General features: G+C 45.7%; 1 protein-coding gene across 2 annotated transcripts in view; it reads right to left on the bottom strand.

The window, feature by feature from the left end:
- Positions 1-17,031, bottom strand: part of LOC149355088 (cytochrome P450 4C1-like) — a 61,684-nt gene that overhangs the window by 33,489 nt on the left and 11,164 nt on the right. The window lies entirely within an intron of this gene.

Here is a 17,031-nt window from a genome sequence, read left to right as displayed (position 1 = left end):
AGGGATGTATGAATGTAAAGGCGAGAACGGTCAATTCCGCATATATGAGCAATTAATTAACCCATCAACGCTATCGCGTCATACCCTTGAGGCGGAGCTTATGTGACCCCTCCAATTATTTCTATTAAGTGACAGCTGTATACAGGACTCTAACTGGGGTTTATAGGGTGGTTGTCTGTCTTCACGTACGGCTCAGTGGTAGTGCGATCCAGACGATCGGGTCTAGGCCGTAAGGACCATGAAGTAGATGCTCAAATAAAGAGGGCACTTATGCGAGAATACACAAGAGAAACATTTCAGTCGTCACAACTGATATTCTTGAATTATTTCGAGACCAGACCTTGTTTTAAGACATAAATTTTTGTAACCAGAGAAATTCTGATTGTAATGACAACACATTCATTGGTGCAGCACATTCACCTCTCGTCGCTACATTGGCAGTTCTGTCATGAAGGCGAGCGACTTCGCAGTCGAAAAGAAAATTTTGTTTTTGCGACAGCATGGCAGAGAATTAGGCTTATTTTAGGACCGATTCTCTCTTCGTTTCCCACTGGGCGTTAGAGGAGGTGAGGGGTGGAGAATGTTGTAAAGCTATGGCGGCCGCCAGTTTTGGGCCCCAAGGCAGAAGATAAGTTCAAGGTAGGTATTAAGATGCAAAGGCACCTTGCGTCTTGCTCCCAATCACTCACGTAAATTCTCATTTGCTTAGAATCTAACGGAAGCTGAACAAACTGCGACTACGTATGCTGCGGGCAAATAAAAAAAAAAACACTCTCCTCAAGGTGGATTATCACACGCAACTTACGATTATGTTGCTTCAAAACACAGCAGCGAGCGCTCCACGCTGTTGAGTGCACTACTGAGTGTGCGTATAGGACCTACAGGACCAAAAGCAACCGGTATTTGGTATTTGCTAAGTCCTTGCAATTTTGTGTATTTACTCTTTCCAATTCTGTTGTGTTTCTTCTATATATTGCTAAATAACATTTCTGCATCGATGTATCAGGTGCCTCAATATATTGCTTTTTTTGCATCTTACTGTAAGACGTCCCACTACGGGGCTCAACTTTGGGACCTCTTTCTGTTTTCTGTATTGATAAGTTTTGCACATATGTTTGAATAAACTTTGAAACTTTCTTGCTGGAGTGTCGCTGAACTTCACGTAGTAAAAGGGACAAGAAGAGCAGTGCGACTGTTTCGAAGAAGATACGGGAGAAAGTACAGAAAAAAAAATTACGGCCGCTTACACGATGATCACGACATGGCTAAGAAATTCTGGAACCGCGCATTTTCTGCGTAAGCACTAATTCAAAAACCTTGTGGCGTCCATTACCTTCAGAGTGCTGAATCAAAATAAATACTGCCACACTGGGATTCGAACCCGCGGCGGCGCGAACAGACCAGCTTTGCTGGCCACTGCTCGAGAGCACTATGCTATCGCCGCAGCCGATCACGACTCGTGTTGAACTGCAACACACTCTCGCGCTGTGCATTGCACATCGTCGTCTTCATCAACTTCCATCTGCGCTGTGAACAGATAATATCAGCTTAACCTCAATAAAGCTTAACCTGAGTCTGGTATCGTCGCCAGACGTGCCGACGACCCAACAAGCAAAACCATGAGACAACCAGTCTATGCACATGCTTTAACACGTCGACTCAGTTTTACTACGTGAAAACCTTAGTACTTTTTTTCCTGAAAGATTCAGCGCTTTACGCACTTTCCTTTCCGTCGATTGGATGCCAGGGGATGATGATGATGATGTAGTGAATTTTTATGGCGCAAGGGCGTCTTAGGAGAATAGCGCCATAGCATAACCTATTTTCATTTGCTCAAGTTGGGGTCAAACACCCTTTTCCCAGGCATTTGACCCTAATTAATCCGAGCACCAGGCCAAAGGAAACTTGTACACATTGTATCACTGTGTATACCCGGTGGCACTCCGGCGTCGAACTCCGCACCTCCCAACGCTATTAGATTACCAGGTAATCTAGTAACGTTGGCGCCTCCCACATGCGAGGCGGATGCTGTACCCCTGGGCCACCGCTGCGGTGCCAGAGAAAGCAGATGCCAGAGGAAGCAAGGGACTTTGCTTTTACACAGATGCGCTCATACACGAAGGTTGGTCCAAAATGAATGTAACGAAAAGGTTCGTGTCGTAGCATATAAATCGCAAAAATGCAAATTTAATAAAAAAAAAGTTAACCCCCATGCTTATAGCTGAAAGTCAAAGCCACTTTCACATACAAGACGCTTGCACATTAGTCTAGATTTCGGCACACCCGTATGAGCTAGCCATATCGCCTGAGTCGACTACGCTACCTAGTGGCTGTTTTACTTTCTATTGGGCCTATGGAAGGGAAGCATCAACCTTAAGACCGTTCACATTGCAAATGGGGTGAAACGTGGCTTCATCAGCAAATGCAGTCTTCTCCGGAGAACAATCCTCTTCCAGCTGTGCTTGCAAACCTACGTAACGCACTGTCGTTCGTGGCTGGTGTGTCATGTTGCCGCCGCCGGGCTTTTCACAACTGCAGCGGCTGCAATTGCTCAGGCACGCAGGATGCTCTGCCATCCAGTCATTTTAGGGCGTTTTCTGGTGGAGTTTAGTTGTAGCTCCTCGCTTCACCTTATGACCACACTATGCTGTGTGTACACGGTAGTCACGATAACGCGTTTTAAGGCGTCTAGTGGCGCACTCATTAGACTCCGCGCGCGCCACGTGATGACAACGAAGTTGGCGCAAGGCACTAAGTACGGGCCGCGTACATGAGGTATTCATGCGATTACGGACGCTATGGAGTGGACGCTGCGGCTGCTTGACACGGAGGCTGCGGAAATTCTCTTTAACATGTGGCGCTGTAAAAATTCTATCATACGACATAACGCTTGAGGCTGCCGTTCGTTTTAGTGACTGCCGCCTAGTGGAATTCATGCAACGCAAGACACAGTAGCAGTAGAGAGAAACATGGCCGCCACTTATTATCTAAAGAATGGTGTAATATGCATGCAAAATTTACAGCGCTGTCAGTCCCTTTTATCACACATAGGCTGGGAATACTTTAGTTAACACGAAGCTGTTTGTACGGGGAAATATCTCAGTTTAAAATTTAACCGGTAGGTATACAGGGTGTCTCACGTAACATGAGCCAAGGATTTAAAAAATGTGGCTCACTGGAGCTGGCGAAACCAACGACATATTTTTTCCCATCGTGTGGCGCTCCACAGAGTATTTTTTTACATTTCACGTAATTAGTTAATTAGCCAGGATTAATTTTACATATGCAATTTTGCTCTTAGTCACTTGAGGGTCATGTGCGTTCCCTCTAATTGTGAAGAGGGTTAAGAAAGAACCAATCCAGTTTTTTGCAGCAACGTATCTCCTACGTGGACGTTTTTTTCGGTGTTTAAAAAAAGCCTGCGAAATATGAAAAAAAAACATCCGCGTGACTGCGCTCATGCGCAACCATGGTATACAGCGCTCCCAACCGTGTATTGAACGAACGAAACGTACGCGCTGACCGTGGCAAAATGAGCGGCCACCGCTCAGTTCGACGGGCTGCAAAATGATAAAAATAGAAACAAAAACGGAGGCTACCTTGCAATACGCGACTCTACTGCTTTCCCTACATTTTTGTTTTGCCTATGTGATGGTTCAATAGAAGCTCGGTCTTAGTTGGCCATCGATGGCCTGCTTATCACTTATCGCAGATCACAGCGCGCGCTTTCCGTGTTCAAGAAGAATGTGCTGACGCACTTTCAAGACAATGCTCAGAGAGGCGTTGGCCGCTCACTTGAAACGGTAAGCACAAATGCTTCGTCCACTCAGGACGCACTTGACAGCGCTAGAATACAGTAACAGTGCAATCATTTGTTTGTTTTTTTTTCATATTTCGCGGGCTTTCTTTAAATGCTGGAAAAAAGGGCCACGTAGAAAATATCTTGCTACAAAAAACTGGATCGGTTGTTTCAAATCCCCCTCTACAACACAACGAAAGGCATGTGACCCTAAAGTTAATATTAAATTTTTTGCGTAATTAATCTACGGCAGTTACCTAAGTAAGCGGAATTTAAAAGATGCTCTGAGGAACGCCACCTGACGGGAGACAATATGCATTTGGTTTCAAACAGCTGTGCTGCGCCACTTTTTTTAAATCCTTGGTTCAAGTTACGTGAAACATCCTGTATAGGTACACTAGCGGCCATTTTCCTGATTTCTTTTTTCGCCCCTCTGTCACTGGCAGCTGGTGGCTATGACCTCAGCGTGAAGACCTAGCAAGAGGTGCCCTTCATCGGTTGCGGTAACAGATGCGGAGCTGATCAACGGTAAAGATGTCTCCATGCGGAGACGTTTGCGACGTGAAGTCATGGAGGAATTTGGCGAAAAAGAACTGTTGCCTTCCCAATGAATGTTCCTTGCTTCGATTTCATTGCTTCCTTCGTATATAAATATCAGTTATCTTTCAAATAAATATGGTTACACAATTCATCTCTCACTGTTAAACACCTTTTTTATTATTCTGTTTTTCTTGGTTTCAGGGACTGCTTACTTTCTTCACGTGTGTCGCCATGAGCCCCTCAATTCGCCATCTTCGTCTGCTGGTCAGCTTAACAAAGGCCTCGGTTCTGACAGTATTTATGTTATAGTAAGCTTAAGTGGGTTCTCAAACTGCTTTCCTCAGTGTTCGATCACGTTCTACGTGACACTTGCGGTATAACAGGACGTTCTTGGATGTGTCCTTGCTTACGTTTCATGCATTCATGATTGCAAACGTGAGACGTTATCGTACAGTTTAAACATGGCAACATCGTGAGCTTCCCTGATGCACAACCTTGCTATTGGTCTTCCTGTAAAGGCAGCCACAAAGAAATTTCAGATGATTTGTGTAGCAAATATTTTCACAGACGAAAAAATGCCGCTAAGTAAGGTCCGCCTTTGGAGGGAATATCGGCCGTTTTCGAGCACTAAGAAGAACAATAGCAGAAAATGCGCATAACGCAATGGCCACAACAATGCCAATCAGGACACGTACAGGCAATATCAAACGGGAAAGTTTTTGTCCTGAACAATGATTAGGAACATTAGGTTTTTGTCGAAGTGTTGTTCGCTGGACTGATAATTCCCTTTCTTATTAAGTTTTGATGCGTAGGGGAAAATAAATTCCCTTCGGGTTGCTAACCAAGTATACTTTTTGTGGTCGAGCACGTTTTCGGGTTGGAGCTTTTTGACATACAAGGCACGTGCTTTACGTATTCCTCAGCAGTGAGTGAGTGAAGCTTCTCTCCGAATTAGCTGAGCGAACCCCTCATTTCGTCCTTCTTTTGTTGGTGTTTTGTTTATTGGAAAAAGCTCGGTGATAGCATCGGTGATCATTTTTACTTCTGAAATCGAGGCATTCTGCAAGTTTCTAGAGGAACTCTCGGGTACGAACTGAGCTTAATTCGTTAAACCGAGCAATTGCTTAGAGACAGCCCAGTGAAAACAGGGTCCGACACTGGCGTAGTTTAATTGATTGCATGTATCATAATTATTCGGACCTCCTTACTGCCCCAGAGAAATCCATGCTTCTGCGCCGAGCGAGCGCACGAGTCGCGGTTCCTAGAACAAAGGTGAGGCGACAGGCAGGCCTTCCTGTACGTGACCACCGGCTCGACTCGCTCCGATGATCAAACAGCGAACATGAGCAGCTGAGTACGCACCGTGAGAACAAATACATCACGGACTAGGCTGCTTTAACGAGGGGTCTAGGAACTTCCAAACACAGTGGGAACGTAGGAAGGGAAGCCCAGAATATGTTACTAACAATACACAACAAATGTTATCAACTATATAAAGCGCAGGCGGCGCTCGGCATAAAGGCGAGTACATCGTGAATCCTGCTCTCTCGTCTGCCGTTAGTTTTGTTACTGTGCTGAGTTTTCGTGGTATCCTGTTTTACGGCAGCTGCGCAAATGCTGGCTGTGCAATCTCCCACACGGAACCGTGACGAGGAGCGGTTCCTGACTCATGCATGCTTCCAAAGGGCTCGTTGATAGCCGGCAAGTGACGCTGGGGCTGCGGCCGCCGGATCTCCATGAAGCCTATGCAGTGCGGGAAAAATTCGCGTCACAAGCTGCAGGAGTACTCTTAAAGCGTATGGACTCCGAAGCCGCTTTTCTAGCTCCAGAATACGCGAAATTATGAATGCATGTTTGTGCACCTCAGTGTCTAGCTTTGCTTTAAGTGTGTCCAGGTTTTCAAGGCTACGGCATTAGTGCAAGGACGAAGAGAAGACTACAAAGACAATATTTGTGTTGTTCGTCACCTTGTGAAGTGCGCGTATATTTACCAAACCGCACACTCTCAAGCAAGGCTGTTAATATCACGGATTAATTTTTGAGCGTCTTAATAAGTTTACGTGGCACTTAACCTGGACCATTCTTGATCCGCGCGTCTGAGGATATGCTGCTTTGATTGCCTCCTGCAATTCATTTTCATGCGGTACACCAACAGACAATAGAAAATGACTGTCGCCCCCCCCCCCCCCCCCCCCCCCAAGTCCGTATTTATGGGTGCCTCTTGGAGAGGGCGGTTCTTTAGAGGGGGTGGGGGGGGGATGTTTCATTGGAGCCATGCATTTCTTCAATAATTTAATGCGATATCATTAGACTTGTCGTCACACCGAACCCAGCGGATGTCCGACACAAAATTTGCTACTTGGGCGAGAGAAGTCACGTGACCTTGTGACGTCACCACAACCTGCCCACTATGGCGGGTGGCCTCCTGGCGATCGTTTTGTCAGCAATCTGCCCACCGTGGCAGGTGTCAGTTAAGTTAGTGATTGGTCGAGAGAGATGCCACCTTGTTCCGTCATCATAATCTACCCAACGGGTTGTGAGCAACCTAGCTTCGGACAGCAACCTATAGAGCGAAATCAAAGTTTTTGTACGCATGCGCAACTAACTACCTAGCGTTAACTGTAAATTTTTGTGCAGACATTTTTTACTGTCGGCGATGACTGAACATTAAAAACATACTCGCAACCATAGCAACGATATTTTTTATGAACACAATATCGCGGTTTGAAGTCATGGCGCACTAGCGCGTTTCAATGGAGATGAAAAGCAAAAGAGCCTGTTATTTGCATAGCATACTGAGTGTTTTAGCAAATACTTTAAAAATTTTCAGAAATAGGCTTTTTAGGGTAAAAATATGGTTTTTGCGGCATAGTATTACCAGTGTTGGTGGACACTATAAAACCAGTGAATCGTCTTAAGCAGTATGCTGTTAACTGATTTTTAATAATTAACTTTTTAGCTACTAAAGTTAGGCACCTAGGTGCAATTAGAAATTTGCAGCCAGTGGTTAGCAATAGCCATATAAGTTTTTAGAAATTCTAAAACACGATTACCCGTGGACCTCTGCCTGGACAAAATTTGCCTTTCTCGACCGGTTACGTGCACAGGAGGGTTTGCTTTGCCTGCATGCTGTCGAAAGCGCATGTATTTTCGCCCGACGCTGCCAGACTATGTCGAGCTACAGGGACGATGGTAATCGCGTTTCCGAAGATCTAAAAACTGATATCGCTATTACTAACGACCGGCTACAAATCACGCCTAACTCTATTAGCTAAAAAGTTAATTATCAAAAATTAGTTAACCAGTTTACTTACTACTAGTCACCAGTTTTCCGGTTTCCGCCAACATGAGCAATACTATGTCGCAAAAGCCATAACTTTACCCAAAAAGCCTACTGAAAATTTTTGAAAGTGTTCGCTGAAACACCCGATATATTTAAAGGTTCGAAGTTTCTTAAAGAAATATGCTCATTCCCGATGGCGTTTTCCACAGCGTACAGATTTGCTTTTGGGAGGAAAGACCACAATGAAAGACGATCTTGGGGCAAACGGCTGCCAGTGGAGCAAAATAACGAAAGTCCTTCTCCAGCAGTTTCAACGAGGCTTCAAATGCCTAGTCGCAAGCGCTAGCACAAAACTGAGCCGATGAGGAGCGCCTTTTGGTAGAACCGACCATAGGCGCCGACTGTGGCGGGCTGGAGGGCTCCAGGCCCCCACAGAGACTGAGCGATTGGGTCAGGGGGCAGCATATCTTCTGCCACAGACTGGCACAATCACACGGGCGACGGGGAGTCGCCGATCGAGAGCGATGCCGCTGTTTCCAGCCGCACGCTTCACGACAGGAACGGAGAAGTGTGTATGCGGAATAAGGCGGGGTTTTTAGAAGATAGGATTTGTCACTCATCGGCCGAGACCATGTCTCGCGGACCCGTTAGAAGGCGGGGCCATTAGTATATAGCCTCTCCGCCTGTCTACCATCTTGTACTAATATCATCTGAAGACGCCATGCCACACGGAATACATATGCCCGGCCTGAGCGATCACGATATCTTGCATTTCACGTTAGACTTATCGCATGCACCATAGTGAAAACGCTCCAAGACTATTCGCGAATATATAACAAAGCTCATTTTGTACCCCTTAATAACTGTGCTCCTTTTTAGATATTTTCTTACCAGGTTATCTCGAGCGCTCATAGAAACAAACTGGTGCATGTCCTGAAATAAAGTGTTTTAGCTGATTCATCATCTTATTGCAATTCGGTGTGTGTACTCCAATAGCCATGCTCCATAGTATAAATATATTTAAGACGATTTTCTAACGAAAAGAAAAGGCTCTTTCGAACTGCTAAGTATTCAGTAAAACCTGCCCATTGGACAGCATACTAGACAGCTGCTTCCGCATATTAACGAGCACTGAAGTCTACAAAATCCACCTGCTTTAAAGTAACCGTCCTGAACATTCTGAAGACTAATCCAAAACGCTTCTGGAACATAATAAAACCTGAAAACACCAATAACGTGTCTTTATTGCACCCACTGGCGAACCTGCTCCCGAACTCCTCTGTGCTACTGTACTAAATAATACTTTCGTTAAGTCGTTTCCTTCTTCATCCAACGTTACTCAACGTCCTGATCTCGAACTGTGCGATCATTTCGCGATGAATTCCGCCATGTTCGACTTGCAAGGCATCATACCGATTATCGACTTGAAACTGAAATCTTCTAGCGGAACTGATGGTATAAATGGCAAATTTATACGGAATGCTAAAGAGTATAGTTCTATAATCAGGAAATGCATATTCTCACAATCGTTTAATCATGGTGTACTACTGAATACTGGAAGACTGCTGTGCATACCAGTACGTAAAGCCGGAGGTAAGCAGAATCCATCCAACCATTGACCCATATCCTTGAGATCAATAGCATGCAAAATACATTTAAACATCCACACATCTTGTTAACTTTCTGAAAGATAACAATTTCTTCTCTCTAACAGAGCATGGCTTCCGAAAGTGTTTCTCTTCAGACATTCCCCTACTTTCCTTCAGTTACGACTTGCACTTCCATTTGGACTCCGCTTTTTCACCTGACTCCATATTTCTTGACTTTACTAAAGCATTCGATAAAATTAATAACTCGCTGCTACAACATAAACTAAGAGCGCTGAACATTGACCCTGCAGTTCTTAACTGGATCCGTGGATTTTCTTCTCCTAGTGTTGAATCTGTTAGCATTAATGACTCTGGTTCCTCTACTGTACCACTTGGTTCTGGGGTTCCTCAGGGATCCGTATTTGACCCCCTTACCTTTTTTTTTATCTTCTGCATGGCTGTGAATTTCAATTCCCTCTGTACTATAATCTGTATCCTGAGCGTAAATTAAAGAAATAAATAAATATATCTTGCAAAGGAGCACGCCTGGAGGAAGGAGGACGTATGAAGAAGTGAGAGGGTGCTAACTGGGCCCAGCCCAGCAGTGAACTTCACTCTGCAGTAATGAATCAAAAGCAGGACACATGCCATATGTGCACTGGAGAGAGGCCAGCCCAGGCCCGCAATTGCAAGGCCGGCACCAGCACGCGTTCGGCAAAACAACGCATTTTCCGGCCCGGCTAACACCGGATCGCGCACTGAGCCAGGACCGTGCAGTGCTGTACTGCCCGCTTCAACACACCCTGCCAGTGCCACGGCAGCGATGGCTTCAAGTACGCAAGGTCGTGATCTGTACGACACTGGCGTCATCCTACGGATCTCGCTGCAACCTTGACGCAAAACAAGTCCGCGACATCTTCGGTAGATGTCGCTTCCTGTATAAACGCAGCTCGGAGCATGGAACAGGCGTTTGTTCTGGCGACTTGGCTACATGAATCTGGTTTTACGGTGGAGGTGCGGTCGGCTCACATTTAGAAGCGGGTTTATCGACAGCTATTCAGACATGGTAAGCGGGAAGGGGGGGGGGGGGGGGGGGGGGGGGTTGTATCTGCACAACCTCTTTCGTGCCCTTCCTTTGTGGACTAAAACAAAAAATAATGGCGACTAGCATGGATTTAATACTGAAACTTTCTCCCGCAAAGGGGCAGTCTGCCCTTAGCTTCGTTTTTAAATCCGCCCCTGGCCAGACTCCCATGCAGCACTTGAGCGGCTTTCTGCTCCACACAGAAAAGGGAAACCTTGCAACTGTTTCTGGTTTCCAAAAGCATTTGCTTGAAAGCACAGCCGCAGAGTGCCCCAGGAAGAGCCACTAATTCGAAGAATGTGTTACACTGGTACGGCTTAATTTATAGTAATGTTGTATGCTAGATTAAAATGTTATGTCTATGTTGAAAATGGACATAGAATGCTCACCATGTGTGCTAAACATCAGCTTAATATTCTATCCGACCAAATAATGTTCAAAGTGTGTTTTAGATAATAATGTAACCTTGCATACGTAATTACGCGGATTCACTTGGAAATCTGAGGGCGAGTATTTCGGATCATGGTCGAACTACGAAAATTCTCCCAGACTGCATATTCTAAGAGCAAAACCACCTCTGAGAAGATAATATTTTTCCCACTTTGAGCTCGCTTATTACCTAAACATACAAGCAAGAACGTCAGTGTACTGGGCATCATTTGTGTTTAAAAAATCCCGAAGGCATAACTTTGGACTGCCACTATGTCATTTAATTGTTCTGTGTATGTTTAAAATGACACAAAAGAAGAAAACTTCAATGGTTATGTCAGCTATCGTTTCAGGTGCGCCACAAAAAAAAACGGACATTATAAAAACACTGTATAATCATATGACCAAAACAAAGCAATAGCATTGTTTTAACGTTCAAATGCTAAAACAAAAATGCTATTGCTCTGTTTTGGTCACATGGTAATACAGTGTTCTTATTCTTTTAACATTTAAATGTTAGCCGCCGCGGTGGCTCAGTGGTTATGGCGCTCGGCTGCTGACCAGAGAGACGCGGGTTCGATGGAGGCGAAATTCTAGAGGTCCACGTACTGTGCCGTCTCAGTGCACGCTAAAGAACCCCAGGTGGTCGAAATTTCCGGAGCCCTTCACTAGGTCGACCCTCAAAGACTGAGTCGTTTTTTGACGTTAAATCGCCATAAACCATAAATACTACCTGGGCTAGAAAGTCAGATAGGCACGAGCCCTTTCCTTGAAAGCCATCAGTTGCGGGCCTAGCTGAGCAATCTGCTGCCGGCTGGGCACTACTCGAGAGCTCTGTACAAGTGTAATGCGTATTTAGCTTTTTGCTGCATTGAGATTGTATTCCGCCTACTTTAGAACTTGAAGAAAAAGAGTCTTTCATGCAAGTGGTAACTTCGTGCTCACTTTTTCCTTTCACTTATCATTACTCTCTTGAGTAGTAGGCTTTCTCTCTATTTATTATTGATTTTGCAAGCTAGCCGGCGCATTATGCGTCTCAAGAAAGAAACCGCTCTGCTGAAAGCGGTTGTTAAAGTGAGCGCGAACGGATAGCTCTCGACACAAGGGCTTCTGACTCGAATTCAAGGGCAGCCTGCATTATGCGGTGTCAGTTTTAATAAGGTCTCATCACTCAGCCGCAGCTTGGGAAACTTTTCTGTTTAGAGCCGCCTTTTTTCTATTTCGAAGCACCTCTTTGCCTCTTCCTGTCCCATCCACACCGATCGCGCTCATTGGTCACATCTGCTTGTTTTGTAACTACGAAAACAAAGAAAAAGATATCGACATATCTGAGATGGTAGTGGAGCACATTATGCATTCTGAGTTTTTAAAAGTAGAGGGAAAACTGAAGATGCTGTTTCTTTACTAGCGCAAATGTGTATTCGACCTCGTCGGAAAACGAACAACCAAGCCTCGACGAAGATGAGTATTCTTGTCGAAATGTTGGCTCGTGAACTGAAGCTCCCCCTGGACCTTTGTTCATTTCGTTTTGTGTTGTCAAGAGTCCCATCTTCCTGTCCTCTCACTACAGTGAAACTATGAACTAGGGTCGTTTTGAAAGATCCTAAGGTTTTTCCGAAAGGGCCAGGTTTGCGAAAGGGCTGGGGATTAACGTATGTAGAGGACGTGACAGCTGTAAATTAAAAAAAAAACGTTTATTTTTGTCACCTGCGCGCACCAGTGAACTGTTTTCTTTAATTAATATTGCATGGTGCAATGCCCGCTCTACATGGCGTTAGAGTAGTACACCTAAACTCACAGATGGAAACCTAAACTCACAGATGGATAAATATGGATGCATATGGGCCCGTTAGGTTTCCTGGGACAAGGTGAAAGAGTAGGGCAGGAAAGTTGCCGAGATAATGCAATTTGATTGGGGCTGCGTTCGCGAAGAACTTCCTGCTTCTGTGCTATCGCACGTACGAGCATGGAGTGACTATATCCAAAGGGTCATCGCTCCTCACTCGCATACTATAATCATGCACATCAGCAGTGTGCCACCAAACTGCAGATGTACGGCTCAATCTGTGCCTTGCGGGGCAGCTTGAGGATGCTACAGCGGCTCTGAATAGACCCAGAAGAAGCACTAAAGCAGTATATACTGGATTGATACATAAGTTTAATGAAACACCAACTGAATCTTCTGAAACCGCAGTTTAGATTTTTCAGAAAATTACGCCATACTGACAGATATGCGGGAATGCTGTACACTGCGACCAGCCACGGTCACTCTTCGCGACGGGCGCTAGTTTCGTGCCAACTCGACGGTATACCGGATCTCGGCAGATATCGCAGAGTTATCGCGACGAGCGCCTCCGAGATGCAAGGCAGTGCGAAGCGCTCCTCGCTTGGCATTAGGCCCATTCGACACACAGAGCCCTTTCACGGAGAAACTTCAGAAGCACAAGCGTGTCGCGTCTCTTACTAGCCTTTGGGGCTCGTTTTTTCTGCAGTCTGAAGAGTTTTCATTCCGCGACCAACCGGCCACTTTCGGCAGGCTGGACGCGCCTTTTCAAGTGGAATCTACGTTCCTACTTTGTCCTACTTCACGTAACGTTTGGGAGAAAGCGCTGTGCAGTCTTGAAGCCTCATTGACCGATGCCTGCGGAGTTCCGCGGTACACAGCACTCCCAGCGGCGTGACCTCACTGGAGCGTCTCGCACTTCGTTCACTCTAAGCAAAAGGAGTAATAAGGGGGTAAGCCGTCCTTTAGCGCACTCCCCTTTTATCAAAGGGTGTGCGCTAATGTAAAGCTGACTCCCTTTTTAATCCCCTATAGGCACATTCGCGTTTAGAGTGTAGGGCTCGAATTGCTGAAGCGTAAACGAGGTTCTTTAGTCAGAGGTTCATTGTCGGAAGCAGGAACAGGGTCCTTTTTATGACGAAGTTTTCACTAAAAAGCACGCCGCACTCCTTAAAGCCGGAACCCTTTTTTGTTGTTTTGCTTTTTTACCTCGGCGTAGGCATTTCTGGTGCCTCTCCGCTTTTGTCATGAAGCGCATGTGGTTCGCTGAATGCCCAGGGCATTGCATGGACATTGCCCCAACCAAGTCTATTTCTTTCCTTTTACTTCGACTATGAGTTCAGTAGTGCTAGTTCATTGTCCGAACTACGGTTAACGTAAACTGTTCCAGTTTTTTTTTCATACCTTGCTTTGGTGTCCTGAACTTCATTTCAAGCCTTCTGCTTTATGTGGTTGCAGATGTGATTTAAATTCAAGAAGATTTTATTGAGCACTTGCGCGATGAATACAGGAAAGACTAAGTAGTCACAGGGAGGACTAAGTAGTTTTAAAAAATATGCTTTTGGAAGTAAAATTATTTTTCTTGCTCGAAGTGCCGTAGCGAACGTTATAGAACGGGTTCCAGGTGCTATTTAGAGGAATAATGAACTAAATTAACTTCATTAATTTTTTATGTATTGCAGTCAGGTGTCTGTGATTAGGAAATTGTAGAGGATCGTAAGTCAACCCGATATCTGTCGTTAGATTTACGAAAATGTAATTGTGCGCAAAACTACGGGGCTCAGAATCTTCGCTCTCGAGACGCACGCAAGGGGCTCCGTGCGACAGCTGAGTGCAGCAAAGACACGCCCACGTGTTGACGTCACTCACAGCTGGACGCGTCACACGCACGCCGTGCTTTATCGGCGGCTCGAGCGGAAAGTGGCTCGCCGCAGCCGCCGTTGTGCGTGCAACCTTCTCGCCCGCCAAATGTGACTTGCCATTACACGAGCCCAGCGAGCGCGGCCGTGACTTCCGAAAAAAAAAAGTGAGAAATGTGTAGTCTAGAAACCTGCAATATCAAATTCTTTCTTGAGCGTATTAGCATCGACTGTTTTAGTAAACCCTTTCCACCAGTCAACATGGCTGCAGCTGCGTATGGCCATTTTTCGACGGCTGAGATAGTCGACATGGTTACTGCATACATGATCACGGATGGAAACCTCACTTTATCCGTACGTCTGTATACTGCACGACACCCCGGTCGTCGCGTACCATCACTTCCTTCGTTAAAAACGGTGTTCAACCGTTTTCGCACCACCGGAACGGTGCATCCTCAAAGAAGCAGACGGCACCACGTCCTGAGCGAAGTTTCTGAGATCGGCGTCTTGGCCTACGTTAACTTAAAGCCACATACGAGCGTGAGAGAAGTCGATGATGCAAGTAAAAGCAATGTCGCTTCAGTTTGGACAGTGTTGTCTAAACACCGGTTATACACGTATCATATATCTCTACATTATGGACTCACGGACAGCGGCTTCAAGCGGAGGGTGGACTTCTGCAACTGATCTAGTGTGACCGAGATGAAAATTTTCTGAATGCTTTGGACCGACGAGGCGCACTTCGATAGAGATGCGAGAGTTAACTTACACAACGCGCACTATTGGTCAATAGCAAACACACACTGGTTGCGAGAACACAGGCACCAGCGGCAATTTTCTGTAAATGTGTGCTGTGGGATTTTTCGCGGCCGCATCTTTGGGCTATACTTTGTTGCAGAAAACATGACAGCCAAGCGTTACACAGACTGCATTCTAAAGGATGTGGTTGCGGACTTCGTATCGGAACTTTCACTCAGCGTTGTGCGTTCGATGTAGTACCAGCACGATGGAGCGCCACCACATTCGCCTTCTTGTGCGGTGCGTTTTCTTGGCGTGAACTTTCCTTCGCCATGGATGGGGCGTGGCGGGCCCATTCCATGGACACCGAGGTCGCCAGTTTTGACCCCGTTGGACTTTTTTCTTTGGGGGCATGTAAAAAGCCGAGTGCATCCAACAGCTCCAACAAACCTGCAGGATCTCAAGTGCAGAATCACCGCAGCGCTGGCCGTCGTACCACTGGGCATGATTGTGCGTTCTGTGTTTTCAGTGAAAGATCTCGCGCAGTTATGTATCGGCATGTAAAGCTCCCATTATGAACATTTGCTCTGAGGCCCTCAGCGTTCCTACAGAGATAAATGTTTCATGACTGCGACCACATGTGTATGTTTGGATGCGTTTTGCGAAATCGATACGTAAATTCAGGAGAGCAGATGCCCTAACAAGCTTTTAAAAAGCGACCTCGGCGGTAGCAGCGGGCAGTGCATTCGCGGGATCGCAGGTCGCGGCCGCACACGCTCGTGACGACAGGTCACATTTGGGTGGGCGAGGAGGCTCCAGCGGATGATGAACACGACGCCGCTAGCCGCTGTTCGAGCCGAAGATAAACCGCGGCGTGCATGTGGCATGTCTTGCTGTGAGTGACGTCAACACGCGGTGGGACTTAGCGGCGCTCAGCTGCCGCACGGAGCCGGTTGCGCGCGTCTGGAGAGCGAAGATTCTGAGCGCTGTAGTTCTGCGAGCAATTGCATTTTCGTAAATCTAACGACGTATATCGGGTTGACTGATGACCCTTACAAGAAGATGATTACAGACACATAACTGCAATAACTAAAAAGTTAATGAACAAAGTTTAGTTAATTATTCCTTTAAATAACATTCGGAACCTGTTTTATAGCGCCCGCTACGGCCCCTGAATTCACTTCGCGCAAGAAAAACTATTGCACCTTTGAAAGCCTATTTGTTTACAATTTCTTAAAGTCTTCCCTCTAACACCCTGTATAGGCGAGGCTCCCAAAAGTCAGGAGACTCTGAAGGGTCGTTGGGTAGACAATTTTCTAAGCTACATTCTAAACAATAGCAATATTAGCATACATGGAGAAACGTTACACCTAATATGCTAATGACACAGCTCAACGGATTACCAGGGCGAAAGACAAATAAGCAGAAGAAAAATAACCATCGTTATACCTGGTATCGAACGGAATACAAAAACAAGGAAAATACAGCGCGGTGCAAGCTATATAGATTTTGATTCAAAAAAGGCAAATATGGGAAAGTACAACTGAACCAACAATATATGGTTAGCTTTGTCAAAAAATATATCCAAGAAGAGGAAGGTGTCAGGTATTAATGAAAGTAGAAATTTTAAAAACTAAGAAAGTTGTTCAGTCTTGGATTGCTTTAAAAGAAAGATTTTCAAAGTTCATATAAGCATATACGGGGACATGGTAGGTTTTAAACTCAGAGGTAGGTTATTCCATATAGAAATGCAGGCGAAATAAAAACTCCTTTTCCATAATTAGTGATAACTTGCTGATAGGAAGAGAGAGGGAGACAAAGATGAACGGAAAGGCAGGGAGGCTAACTAAGCGACGTCCAGTGTGCTACCCTAGACGTGGGAAGGGGAATTGGAGGGAGGGATATGGGCTGCCTCCCTTTTGGGGTT

The sequence above is a fragment of the Amblyomma mixtum genome, chromosome 3 (genome assembly GCF_055824585.1).
Source record: "Amblyomma mixtum isolate Tamu chromosome 3, ASM5582458v1, whole genome shotgun sequence".
Lineage (NCBI taxonomy): Eukaryota > Metazoa > Arthropoda > Arachnida > Ixodida > Ixodidae > Amblyomma > Amblyomma mixtum.
The sequence above is the reverse complement of the archived record's forward strand: the minus strand, read 5'-3'. Positions and strand labels throughout refer to the sequence as shown.